This window comes from Vicugna pacos, chromosome 3 (genome assembly GCF_048564905.1).
Source record: "Vicugna pacos chromosome 3, VicPac4, whole genome shotgun sequence".
In the NCBI taxonomy this organism is placed as follows: domain Eukaryota; kingdom Metazoa; phylum Chordata; class Mammalia; order Artiodactyla; family Camelidae; genus Vicugna; species Vicugna pacos.
In genome coordinates, this window is record NC_132989.1 from 26,337,132 (window position 1) to 26,350,252 (window position 13,121).

General features: G+C 50.2%; 1 protein-coding gene and 1 long non-coding RNA gene across 2 annotated transcripts in view; one reads left to right on the plus strand and one right to left on the minus strand.

Moving 5' to 3' along the window:
• The window catches only part of LOC140692804 (uncharacterized), a 218,901-nt gene that overhangs the window by 171,871 nt on the left and 33,909 nt on the right, over positions 1–13,121 (minus strand). Inside the window, exon 2 of the transcript XR_012068420.1 lies at positions 8,164–8,343. The gene's annotated coding sequence lies outside the window, so the exon portion shown is untranslated. The remainder of the gene's footprint in view (positions 1–8,163; positions 8,344–13,121) is intronic.
• Positions 8,984–10,968, plus strand: LOC140689454 (uncharacterized). The gene is made up of 2 exons (XR_012064408.1): positions 8,984–9,432; positions 10,539–10,968. It is a non-coding gene; the product is annotated as an uncharacterized lncRNA (long non-coding RNA).

Sequence of the window (13,121 nt, forward strand, 5' to 3'; positions counted from 1 at the left end):
AGTGACCTCAGGGCTTGCAAGGGCCCAGATAAAGACTTCACCCACAAATTCACCCGACTCCTTTGACACCTTAGTCTCCTCTGCCCTCGCTCCCTTTCATCACTATCACCCCTGCAAAGATTAGCCCAGGTCCCACCTGGGACCATGACTGCACATCGACTTCCAAAAGCCCCTCTGCTGATCAGGAGGGAGCCCCTCAGAGGCCCTCAGACAAGGTCACATCCACCCGCTGAGGCCCTCAACAGGACAAAACACCAAAGCAGAATGCTGCAGCATCTCTGGTCTACATTTAATAAACAAATGCTTTTGAACCTCTGCCAAAATGTTTAATGAAATGCTGTCACAGAACCCATACGGTTTTTGGCAGACTTTTAAAAACATTAATTAGTAGTGTAATAATACTGCAATCTAGAAACAGAGGCACATTCAAAGATGTATGCTACCTGTCTTCTCTTCAGCCTGTCGTTTTTAATTATAAGTTCATCAGAGACCACATTCACATTTAAATGGCAGCCCCTCCCTGAATGGGAGGCAAACAACTCCCCTGCACACCAGCCCCTGCAGCCAGCCCCCCAGCTCCCACTACAGAGCACGACTAAGATTTGCATGGAGCACTGGGACACACAACTCTGATTCACTCCCACAAGATGCTTGAGAAGGCACGAGTGGGAGAAGGGGCGGGACTGGCCAAGGGGACCCGGATTCCACACCTGCTGCTGAGGGACCACAGATGCTTCTGATAAAGTTGGGGCTGTAAGGGGCCTCATCCATTGGCCTCTTGGTGACAGACAGGAACTGAGGCCCAGAAGGGGGAAGGGTCTCAGACTAGACCCCAGCTCCCTTCCTGAATGTTTTTTTTGTGGAGCCACGCTGGCTTTGGTTGAGGCTCAGAGAAAGATGTCTTTATTGTGATAGAAAGGTGAAGGGGAGCCATGCCCACCTGAATAGACTGGATCCCATTCCCTGGGAAGTGCCGTGAGCTTCCCCCAGTTCAGCTTCATGGCTGTAGGAGCTAAATTCTGGAAAGTCTCCAGCAGTTCACCTTGTCTTATTCACAAACAGGTGAACTGAGGTCACAAAGGGAACACAGCCTCATCAGGAGACCTCAGTGGGGGTGGGGGGACAGCAGCCTAGAGGCTCTTCCTACACCCTACATAACAACAGGAAGTTGAGACCCCGGTGACGGAGGCCTTGGCCCCAGCCCCACTTGGCACCACAGTGTAATGCGTCCTATCTGCTCTAGTGGGCAGAGCAGGGCCAGGGACACAGGTAGGAGCTGGGGGATGGGGGGCAGTCTGCAGGCAGGAAGATGGGGGCTTTGCCAGCTGCATTGTGCACTTCCCCCCGCAAAACCAGAAGCAACAATTGCCTCTTTGTGACCCGGGAGCAGAGAAAATGGTTTCTTACTAATTTTAATAGAAACTACAAGAAAGAAACAGAAAGCACATCTTTCATTCTTTCAGTGGACATAGGCACTTGGAAAATAAAACATGCTTATTCTGAACACAGAAGACAAACTCAGCCATTTCTCCCTGATTCTCTATGTTGGAGGATGGGGGCAGTGGGGACACCACTTGTCCCCCGCTGTCCTCTGCTGTGGTGCTGGTGACATCCTCACCTCCTCACTAGATGGTGAGCCCTGCCAAGGGCAGACCCTGGGGCCAAGGCTTCTCAGGGACATTCCCAGGGCTCAGCCCAGCACCCAAATCTAGTAGGAGCTCAGTCAATATTGATGACCAACCTCATGAACAGCTACCTAGACTCATCACTAATTACAGTAAAGCACGGAAAGCTCATGTGTGCAACCTTGTGAACCTCATGGGAATCAGAAAGCATGGATGAACAAAGTCTAACAACAGTCCTCCAGGAACAAGTTATCTTACACATACAAGGTTTACAGGTTTCCAATTTTGTGGATAATGGTCCCATAAAAGGTCTCTTCTAGCTCTCGTATTCTAGAGCTCTGGGCCACACAGGGCCCATGTGGGTTCACCAGCTCTCGACCCAAGGACGCAAAGACCCAGGGGAGGAGGAGCAGCACCAAGCTGCTGTGGGATCAGAATTCCACCTTATTTTTTGTTCATTTATAATTTTCCCATTTAAAACCATTAACTTGAATATGAGATTTATACAGTTAATTTTTAAATGTTTTAAAAATGAAAAGATACAAGATAAATGCTCTCCCTTGCATTCCTGTCCCCCACTCACTCACTCAGGCAGCCACTGTGTTGATGGTTTCCTGTGCATGTTCTAGAGTTTCTTTTGGCTCAGACAAGCGAGATGAATACTAATTTTATATTCCCTCTTATAAATCATCGCATGCTGTGCACACTGTGTGCACCTTAGTCTTTGCTGCTGTTTTGTTTTGCTCTCTTAATACACCTTGGGGACTTTTCCATATCAGTGCATAAAGACTTTGCTCATCATTTTCTTACAGCTGTGTAGCATTCTTTTATATGGATGCAACATACTTTATTTGCCACTCCTCTATTCTTACATGGGTCGTTTCTACCTTTTATATTTCAAACAATACTGTAGTGAATAGCTTACATTACTTCACAGTTATGCAAAAATACTTGCTTGCTTGCTTGGGTTTTGTTTCTTTGCTGGAGCCTCTCCAGGCTTCTCAAGCCATCCCAGATCCCTCACTTCTTCCACATCCCCTTTTTTATTTTCTGAGATCCTTTGATGCCCTTGAGGAAGGAGAGCGGGGAGCCCAAATTCCCAACTCAACCCTCTCTATTCTGGAGAAGGAGCTGTGCCTCTGAGTTCTCCTGCATTCTCTCCAGCCCTCAGCCCACTCCTCTACCCACAACCTTACCCACCAGCCCAGTTCAAGCCTGCATACTCCCCAGGTGACTAAGAAATACTTCAGCAGGGATGGAGCTAAGCTTTCTCTGGAGTTGTACAACATTTTTACCAACAGGTGGCGCTGCTGTCCACCTTTAGGCAGCTAAGATGCTCCACGGGAAGCCTTGCTCATCAAAGAAAAACAAACTCCTTAGGGCGTTGTGTAGCTTTAATAGTGGCTTTTCAGTCATATGACTGTCCACACACCTCTCTATATGATCCTCCCAACAGCCTAAGGCCATGACTGCAATTTTCTCTGGTTTTCCCTTTCTCTGCCCTTTTCCACGCAGCAGTTGTGTGTAGTTCATATTGTTTCCCTGTATATGGGAGACAGAATCACCTAGTGGTTATGAACTCGGGCTCTTGAATCAGACTTATGTTCAAAGCCTGATTCCACTGCTGACTTGCTCCACGTCCTCCGGCAATTGAATTCACCTGTCTGAGCTTCCACCGCCTTCTCCACGTGACAGGAGTATGATGGTGCACACCTCATCCAGTTGGCGTGATGACTAAATCGGGTGTAACATGAGCACAGTGCTAGGTACATGGTGCACCATCCGTAATGTCTGCTCTGACTCATGTTACGTTGATACGCATTGTCCGTCCAAAGTTTGCACCTGGCCCCTGAAGGCTTTCTTAACATACCCTGGTCTTCCATTAGTTCTTCACACAATATAAGCTTGTTCCTGCCCCAGAATCAGCACTTGCCTGGGCCTCTGCCTGAAATGCTCTCCCTCCAGCTCTCCCCATGGCTGCCTCCTTCTCATCCCTCAAGTCTCAGCTTCCACATCATCTCAGAGATCCTACCACTTCAGCTAGAGTAGGTTTCTCCTGTTCTTCCCCACACAGTTACCCTATTTATTCAGAACTTGTTACCACCTCTGTTGTCTTAGATGTTTATTCATTTTTGTGACTGTGGTCTGTTTTCCTGTTGGAAAGTAACTTCCAGAAGGGCAGCTCCATTGGGCTTCCCAGCACTACACACAGTGACCCCGGCACCCAGGAGACACACCATAAAGTGACAGGTGATTGGCTGAGTGGGTGAAAGCATGTAGGCAGAGTCCCAAGCAAATTCTGACCACTGGCTGCTTTGCGTGCTTCTGTTCTGAGTCCTAGGCAGACTACCAGCTCTTTGAGGGCAGGAATAGGGTCTTGTCCCATACCCAGCCTTCAGCTGGACCCACTGCCAGTGCTCAGTGGGTGGAATCAGGACTTGGGGGAAGGTGAGGAGCAACTGAGAGGGCTGCTGAGGGTTTGATAAGAAGGCAGGGACCCTCCCATCCCCACCCAAAACATGCCACCTGGGTCATTTCCTGGGAACAATGGAGATGCGCTTCTGGCCCCTGCTACTCCAAATGGCTTTCCTTGGAACCAGTCCCAGGTCGCTTCCAGCTGATGGTCACCCACCCAGGTGTGCCTTGTCCTCAGCAACCACTCAGCCCCCACTCAGCTTTGAGAAGTCTCTCCTATGCCCTGCCCTCGCAAGCGTTCCGGGGATGTTTGGGACTGGAGTTCTGTTCTGTCTGGGACTGGAGAGCCAGCCCACACCCACACCTACGCTGCTTAGAGAAGCACTTCTGCACAGATCTCTTTCATAAAGACAAGAGCCCTCTCCTACTCCAGCAGATGCAGAGGTCTCCTCTGACACAAAAGGTATGATTCAGAGAGTCCCAGGGGTTTGGGCATGACACAAAACCATCCTACAGGAGTCAGGCCCAAGTCAGAAAGGTGCTCTGTCCAGCCAAGCTGAAAAATGTCCCCATGTCTAGAAAGAGACGTCTCAGGATCACATAGCTTTGCACGACAAAGAACTAAATCACTCATACTTCATTCTCACTTCAGCCCAGAACTTCCCGGAGCTGAGAAGTTACACACATAGGCAGAAGCTGGGCACACACACTTCACCATTTAAAATACATTCAAATCAATGTTCATATTTAACCACAAAACATACAGAGCATCTCTTAAGTGGCAAACCCTGTTCTAAACACTGAGAGACAGTTAATAAGATAGACAGGGCACTACTACTAACGTTGAACTTTCAGTTTAGTGAAAGCGATAGACAAGGAGGAGCAAACACATAAATATGTGAACAACCCACAGATTTCTGTGCTGGTGCAGATGGAGTGATGTGATGAAGAGTGACAGCTGGGCTGGGGAGGGTGGCTTTGGCCAGGATCCTCAGGAGGTCCTCCTCTGAGGAGTACGGGGAGAGAACTCCAGGCAGAGAAGGAACAGCCAGTGCAAAGCCCTAGAAAGCACTAAAGGCACCAAATGCAGACAGTGGTGCTGGAACAAAGGGCAAAGGAGAGAGGAACTGGCAGTGAGGCTATGATACACCCAGGTCAGCAGGGGGCAGATGACTAAGAGCCTTGTCCACCAGGGGTAAAGTGAAAAGACAGGGGCATTTTACTTAAGTGCAACGGGAGTCCTTTGAAGGATATTAGGCAGGGAAGTTAAGTGGTCTTTTAGCCAGGAAAAGCTGACTTAACATCATGGCAACAAATGAATGAATGAATGAAAAACTACTGAGCTAAGGAAAGTAAGTAGCCAAGGGTCTCTCGGTGACCAGGTCATGCTGAGCTCTATAGGGACATGGGGACAAGAAGTCCATGACAGCCCACAAACTCCAAGACCGTGAACTCTGTACCAAACAGAATGCAGAGAATTTCCCCTTCACCTCTCAGAGAGGACTCTGTCTTTAGCTCAGCTCTTTGGCCCTTTGTAAGCTCTGCTCACTACACAGATAGGAAGACCAGAGAGGGGAGGAGATCGTTGGATGTCACACAGCCAGGTAACTCCCCAAAGCTTAAGGCAAGGGCAGCACTAGAGCTCTCCCGCTGGTCTGCAAGTCCCTGGGGACACCTGATCTTCCCCACATCCCACCCCGTCATCCCTTTTCAGATGCAAAGGGTGAGGCCAGAGAGGAGAAGGATTTTGTCAAGGTACCACAGGGAGCCCAGACTTCTCAATTTTCACCAAGAAAACAAGAACAGAGGCCAACTTCAAACACCCAAACATCCCCTCTGTGCCATGGTCACAGCCCTTCCCCACAAGAGCAACCAACCAGCAGACAAGACCTTCTCCCACAGAGCTCCCCCACCTCCACACCTGGGATAGCCACCCTCCCCCACAGAGTAGGACTGTGGTTTCCACCCCACATCCCCAGGCCTTAGCTGGAGCTAGCCACAGAGTGGGAGAGAAGGACAGGAGGAAGATGACAACTGGTCAGCATCATAGGCACTGAAGCCAGAGAGCCCTGGGTTCCATTTCCGGCTCTACTGCCAGCCGGCCCATGACCTCCGGCATGTGTCTTAAACTCCCTTAAGCCTCAGTCTCCTCATATTTAAAAGGCAGATAAAAATAGACATCTCATAGGCTTGTGAGTTTAATAAGGTCATGTATATTGACAGTGCAGCTCAGCGTCCCTCTCACAAAATTTGTTCACAAATATTATTTATATCCATATAGATGATGATGATGATGGATCTTGTTTGACCCTGGCCATTTCCTGCATTCACAAATGTCATCTAGAACATAATTGTTAAAGCAAGAAAGGAGACTGCGATGTTGTAGCAAAACTCCCATTTCTCTAAACAAAGTTTTCTGCATAGCCCTCAAATAAGCAGAAAATCCAGGCCCACTGGGTTCCCAGTGCTCCCACCCCCACCCCACCCCACCCCACCCCAGACTCCAGGAAAGCCACCTCCCAGCTCCCACTCTGGGACACACCTCTCGGTGGTAACAGGTGTTGCGGTGAGCAGCTTGTGGCTTGGGCTTTGAGAGCTGGTGCTGTCACCGCAGTAACTCCCCCCTCCTTTCTCCCTCGGTGCTCATCGAGGAGGCAGGGGCGTCGGAGGGAGCAGAAGGAGTATCATGTGGCCAGGGCTTTGGCAGAGCTTGGCTACAACTTGACCTGTGGCCGTGGGAGTGATGGGTGGTGAAAGTGTCACCAGGATTTCAATCTGCCCTGACCCTCACAGCCACTAAGGGAAATTAGGGACCTCTCCTCCTTGGAGTGTGGCGTCTCCATTTCCCACTCCACTCCAGTTTTTCTCCTAAGGTTATACCACCACCAAATGAGTGAACAGATACCCACCCAGCAAGCCCTCCACCAGCTCAGGGGCTGAGCCCCCAGCAGAGCCTGGGGCTGCTTGGTGGTGGTGGTGTGGTGCCGACTTGAGGATCAACTCTCAGGTTACAAGAGGTGGAGTCATCCCAGAGAAGTGTGGAACCCAACCCCCCAGTCCCTTCGCCCAAAAGGTGAGGAAGAGCTTTGTGTGCTCACATGCCATCTTTGCTTCCTCTGCTCTCTTCCTTTCTAGGGCAGGCTCCATCCCACAGACCCTTCCCTCCACCCCCTCATCGTCACTGCTATTATTAGGGTCATGTTGAGCCACTGATGCTTCTCTACTGCATCCAGCAAAGCAGGGATATTAGGTCAACGCATCACACAGCAATCCACTTCACTTAAACTGATAACGAGTAACATATTTCTGTGCCCAGGCTCTGGGGGACCCCATAGTGCCCATGCTAGAGGTGCAATGAGGAGCTCCTTCCCTTCCCGTAAGGAGCAATCTCTGCTTTTTCTGTCATTACATGCACACGGAGCTGGTTTTCACACTTTTCCTACTTGTTTTTCTCACTTTGGTTTGTAGCTCCCCCAGCCTTCCCCATGTCCAGGATGCCTGGCACCCAGTCCCTGCTTCTCTTTTACTATTTTTGTTTCAGAGATACTCTTTGAAGTCTCATCCTGGCCCCAGTTGGCATCAGCTGGAGCACTGAGCACAGTGAAACCTAAGCATTGTTATGAAGTGAGCATTCCATCCAGAATGGCCCCTTCTCTGTCCTCACTATGCAGTACGCGAAAAGGAATATGGCAAACAACGACCACCTCACTCGGAATATCCAGATCCTCTATATTTTTTTCCAACACACTGCTAACCCGTCATTACATACGCCAATGCTGCACCCATGCGTGAGCCTCCTGGGGTCAAGCAGCACTGGGCTCTCCGGGACCTGGACCGGGCCCTTCCGGCTGTCAGAACACCGTCCTTCTGTAAAGTTGATGTGGGCGGCATCCTCCCTCCCGCCGCCCCCACCCCCACTTCAGATGCAAAGTGCACATATGGCTCATCTCCATCTTTGGGGGAGGTTCTGTCTAAAGTCCTCCCAAAGATTCAGATTGTATGACAAATCACGTTCTAGACTATCGCGGCAAGAAAGGGCCGGGGCATTTGCATCATTACCCCCAGACAACAGCTTCATTAGGCTGAAAGAGAGGTTTGCAGCCGCGCGAGCTCCGCCACTGACCTGGGCCTCTCACTTCTCCATTGTCTGTGGGCTCCGAGGCTCTTGCTCCAAACCATATGGTCCGTTTGGGCAACTCACACTGCCTCCCGGGAAAAGCAGGCATGTTCGGAAGCGCTTGGGGCAAGCCAGAGGCCTGCCTGCATCATCCCAGGTGCGATCCTGCCCCAAAGTGGGGTCAACCTGAACCAGGAGAAAGAAACCACCAGAGATCAGAGTGGGCTGAGCTCTAAAAAGAAATGTGCAGGACAGAGAGGGAAGGTGTAAAACTCCTTAGCCAGAGGGCAAGGGAGATGAGAGCCTTGGCATTTGCCCCCTCAGAGAGCGGGCAGACTACTGTCCCCAAGCTGTCTGACAGCATGTCCGATGTTAAGTCTGACAACATCTTGGTGTGGAGAACACCAGGGTAGCAGTATCAACACCAGGGTAGCAGTATCTTCACCGTGGCCCCTTCTCAGTCCTACAAGTATCTAGAGACTCCTCAAGGTCCCCAGACTCCAGGCATTTCTCCCTCAAGGATGATGAGCAGACCCACAACCTGGCAGGCTGGAGTGTGAGGCAGCCACTCCCCTTCTCCAGACAGGAGACCCTGAAAATCCAAAAACCATGCTGCCCATCTAAAGAAGATACCTTTGGGTCTGGCTTAAAGGAGGCTAGGAGACAGGGCCCAGTGGGTGAGCCCACCTCAATCACTCTCTTCAAAATCCCATCTCTTTGAAACTCCACTTTGCTTCAAGTCTTTGCAAGATTCCAAACAGATGGAATGAACCCCAGGGGCCAGCACAGTCACAATGAACCTGGTTCCACAAGGGAGGAGGGAGCCAGCACCCCTGCCCAGAGGAGACCCTGGCTGGTGCCCTTGTCCTCAAGAAATGGGCTGAGGTGGGCCTCGCCTGTTGTTACTTTAAGAGTAGGGGAAGAAAACAGGAACTCAATGGCACAGCACTTCCATTCCAACCGGGAGGATTAGGGTCAGGATTAACATTTTAAACTCGACCAGACTTTCTGACTCAGAGATCTTTGCACGCTAATCGTATTACTATCCCTGGGATTATTGCTTTACTCGCTGCAGAACAGATTCTACAATCAAATTGCTCAAAGTTTCCTCCTGTTTTCTCTCCGCTCCTTTTCGGGAGGTTGGTGGCTTGTTAAGGAGAGGACTTTTAAAGTTGAATCTCGCTAAATAGTTCTCGCTTTCCCCGCGCCAGGCAAAGGGAAGAAGACGGGCGACACGGTTCCTTTATTCCCGCCCACGCCTGCTCCTAATTCCTGGTAATTTATCCCATATTAAAACTTCTTTAAGTAAGAATGGACAAGCATCAGCACCTGCTATGCAAATGCGGCCAAATCCAGCCCGGACTGGGGGCGTGCACGCCGGCCGACCTCGAGCGGCCATTCAGCGCTCCCAAGGCGCCGGCGTGCCCTTCATATGGAAACCGGGGCGAGGGCCTGACAGATTGCGACGTGCTCCTCAGGCCCAGGGCGGGGGCCAGCGAGGGGTGAGAGGGACCGAGTGACAGAAAGCCCTCCCGCCTGGAAGACGCCTCAGGGGGGACAACTGGACCTCTCCCGCGGGTTTTCTTCGCCCGTGTTTTTTCTCGGACTCATCTCTGAGCGTTTGTCTTCTTGTTGGCCCTGTTTTAATGCCAACACCCATATTCCCCGATTTTGTCCTTATTCTTCAGGAGAGCTTCTGAAGGGCCCTAAATGGCTCGCGGCCCCGCTGCCGCACAGGCGTGGTGGTCGCGGCGGCCAGACCCGACCTCGCCGGGGCCTCCGGAGCGGGCTGAGGAGGGGACAGGTGGTCGTCTTGGGGCCGCGAGCCAGCCCCAGGGCCAGACGCGGCGGGCCTGCCGGATGACAAGGATTAGTTGGGTGGGGACCTTTGAAGCCACATCTCTCCTCACGTGGCCGGCGGCCGCCGCGCAGTCGCCTCTCGTGCGGCCCTAATCCCCTCACGCGGCTCCGGCGGCGAGCGGGCCTGGCGGGGAGCGGAGCCTCGCGCCTCCTCCGCGCGCGCGCGCGCGCTCAGCCCTGCGCCGTGGGAGGAGCCGTGGCGCCTGGCTCGCCTGCTCGGGGAGCAGGGTGCGGGGAAGAAGACCCCCTTCTTCCAGCCAAGGAGTCTTTATTTGTGGCTGCATAAAAGAAATCGACGAAGGCCGGCTGTCCCGGGGCCAGAGCAGACCCGCGGCGGCGGCGAGGGTGGGGGCGCGGGCGCGGCCGGCGTCCCAAAGAGATGCAAAGCGATCGATACATTGTTCAGTCGCCGCCCGCTCGCTCCGGCCCTTGGGGGCATAGAAAATGAGGCGCTTTCTTCCCCCCTTTAACTCGAGAAGTACCAATAATTCATGTATGTTATAATTCTTCATTGCCCCTAGGTAGTCTGGGAAAACTGGAAGAAAAGATAATGCCAGAAAGTTATGGTAAAACTTAAGATGCGGCCGAAGTCGCTTTCTTTGCCCCTGCTGCGACTGTTTGAATAAGAAGAATGCTCCTGGACTGTAACAAGCAAAAAGAATGAAGAAGACAAAAGATTTCCAGAAAAAGGTTTAGCTAGAAGACAAGGCAAGTGAAACTGAAAGGAGAAAAAAAGCATTTACAATGGAACAATAAGTGTACTAATCGCTTTGATATATTATACAAGCCCAAAGACCCAAAACATTGTGTAATTATTTATAAATGACTTCTCCACTCCTGTGTATAATGCAGAGGAAAGAATAAAACTGCAGGCTACTCTCTAAACTATTTCTAAATAGACCTGGTTCAAAAGAAGGCAGAAGTGTTTGAAATAAAATAATTAATGGTGGATTTTATGGTTGTCTCATTAAAACATTTTAATTACTACAAACAAAATGCATTTGTGTTCAAACCCAACGTGACTTTTATGTGGCCAAGCATTAAAGTAGAGAAAAGCAAAAGGCAAACACTTGAGCTTTTTCTCCATTTTCTTTTTATTTCTAAAGTCTCTCCTTAAACCAATACTTTAATTCCATGAGGATGAATTTCATTGCGACTTCTTTTGTACACACAGAAGAAAACACACTCACACACTTTTTCCCGCACTTGACTCACAAGCATCTTGGGGGAGGGTGTTTTTAATCTCCACTGAAGGTGTTCTTAAGAATTCAAAAACATGAAGCAGACAAAAATGAAACTGTTCAGCAAAATTAACTCTGGCTTTAGCAATATCCTGTGGCAGGTGCAGCCTGGATTTGGGGAGCTGAATCTAGTGACAGCAACAGCAGGGGCTATGGTGTATATGTGTCTGTGTGTATGTGTGCGTTTATTTGAACCCAGAAGATTTAACTTCAAGAAATCTACTAAAGCAAAACTCAGAGGCTTTGAAGGAGGTTCTGGATTGATTGGTAGCCTTGAGCAGCTGATGTGAAAATGATTGCAGGCCTCACAGCTGGGGGGGGAGGCACCTTCTGCCTGCTCCCTCTTCATTTCTGGGCCTGCACCCTTGTGGGCCCTCTGTGCACAAGGGTGCACACCCCCTTCGCCTCCCCCAGTCTACTTTGGGCACAAAAAGGACATTGTTTCACCCAAGACTGGCCCACACTAAAAAACGCACTTTCAAACCTGGGGCCACCCTAAGCACGTATTGTCCCCCTGCCCCCCAAGCAGGCTTGACTAACTACCTCCATTTAAATCTGAAGAATTCTTATGGAAAGAATTTATTTGGCTGCAAAGTTGCCCAGTGTGTCTTTGGAAAGCATTTCTTCCCCAGCACTAGAATAAAGGAGATTTGCACCAGGGCTACCCCTGGAGGCCAAGATTCATCCCACACGTAGGCAGATTGTACACAACCAAACACATCAGTGCACAATGCCAAAGAATATTTACGAAGACATCTCCGAGGTGGGAAATGCATACAGCCGGCACTGTATTTAGCAGGGCAGGGGCCGAGGGGGCCTTCACGGATTTCTGGAAACCATGGATAATTTGCCATTTTCCTTGCTCTGTCACTGAAAGACCCCTCTGTTTCCCCCCTCCTGTCTCATTTCCCCCTCCCTTTTGCCCCCCTTCCACAACTGTCATGGGTCATCAGTAAAGAAAATAGGGAATTGTTTCTTCTTTCCATTCCCCCAACCCCACCCTGCTTCTCTCAGATGGAAACGCATATCTGCGGGTGTATTTAACTGACTGAAAGGAACACTGCGCACCTCTGGGGCCCACCTCATTCTTCATCCCGTCCTCTTGAGTAGCTGCACCTTTTCTTTCTTTTTTCCAGAAAGATTACGCTTCTTTCCAAAATGCCACCCATGAAACCAAGGCTGTCCCTCCCCCTGGTAGCTCCAGAAAAAAGAAAAAGGATGAGGGAAATTGAGCAATTTTGTTTAGAAAGGGTGGCCTTCTCCACGGCTTTACTTTGTGCAAAAATTCCCATCAAGGCCACCCCTGTGGACATCGGCGTTTCCAACAGCTTTATCAGTGCCGGGCACTGCCCATGCCCAAACCAAGATGGATGAGTGGCTTAGTTAGCGGCCACTAATCATGTCTCATCACAAACTGCCTCTGAGAGCTCAGGTATACTGTGAGAAGAGAACTTTGCCTGTAGCCTCGCAACATTCAGATACAGGTAGGTGCCAGAGCACACTTAATACTCCGTCTAACCAACTGGAGTGGATGGGGAATGATAAATCGCAGCTAAAACAATTTGGGGGGAAGTATGAAATGCGAGGGTGTCCTTCCCACCTCCAACACATGCCGATTACCATCCCAGCACTTGTAATTACAGAACGCTAACCCTTCATTCCTATTATAGCATCTCTAAAGGATAGTTTTCAATTAATTAAGTAAGTAAGTTATTAAAAGATAGTTTGCTCAACCTCAAGCTGATGTGTCTCTGAAAGGGAGGATGGCAAGGGGGCCATGTTGCTTGGCTTCGTGTCCTCAAAAGGGCTTGAACGCTGTGGGTATTAACTCTGAATGAAATCTACACGTGGTCTATTCCTGGA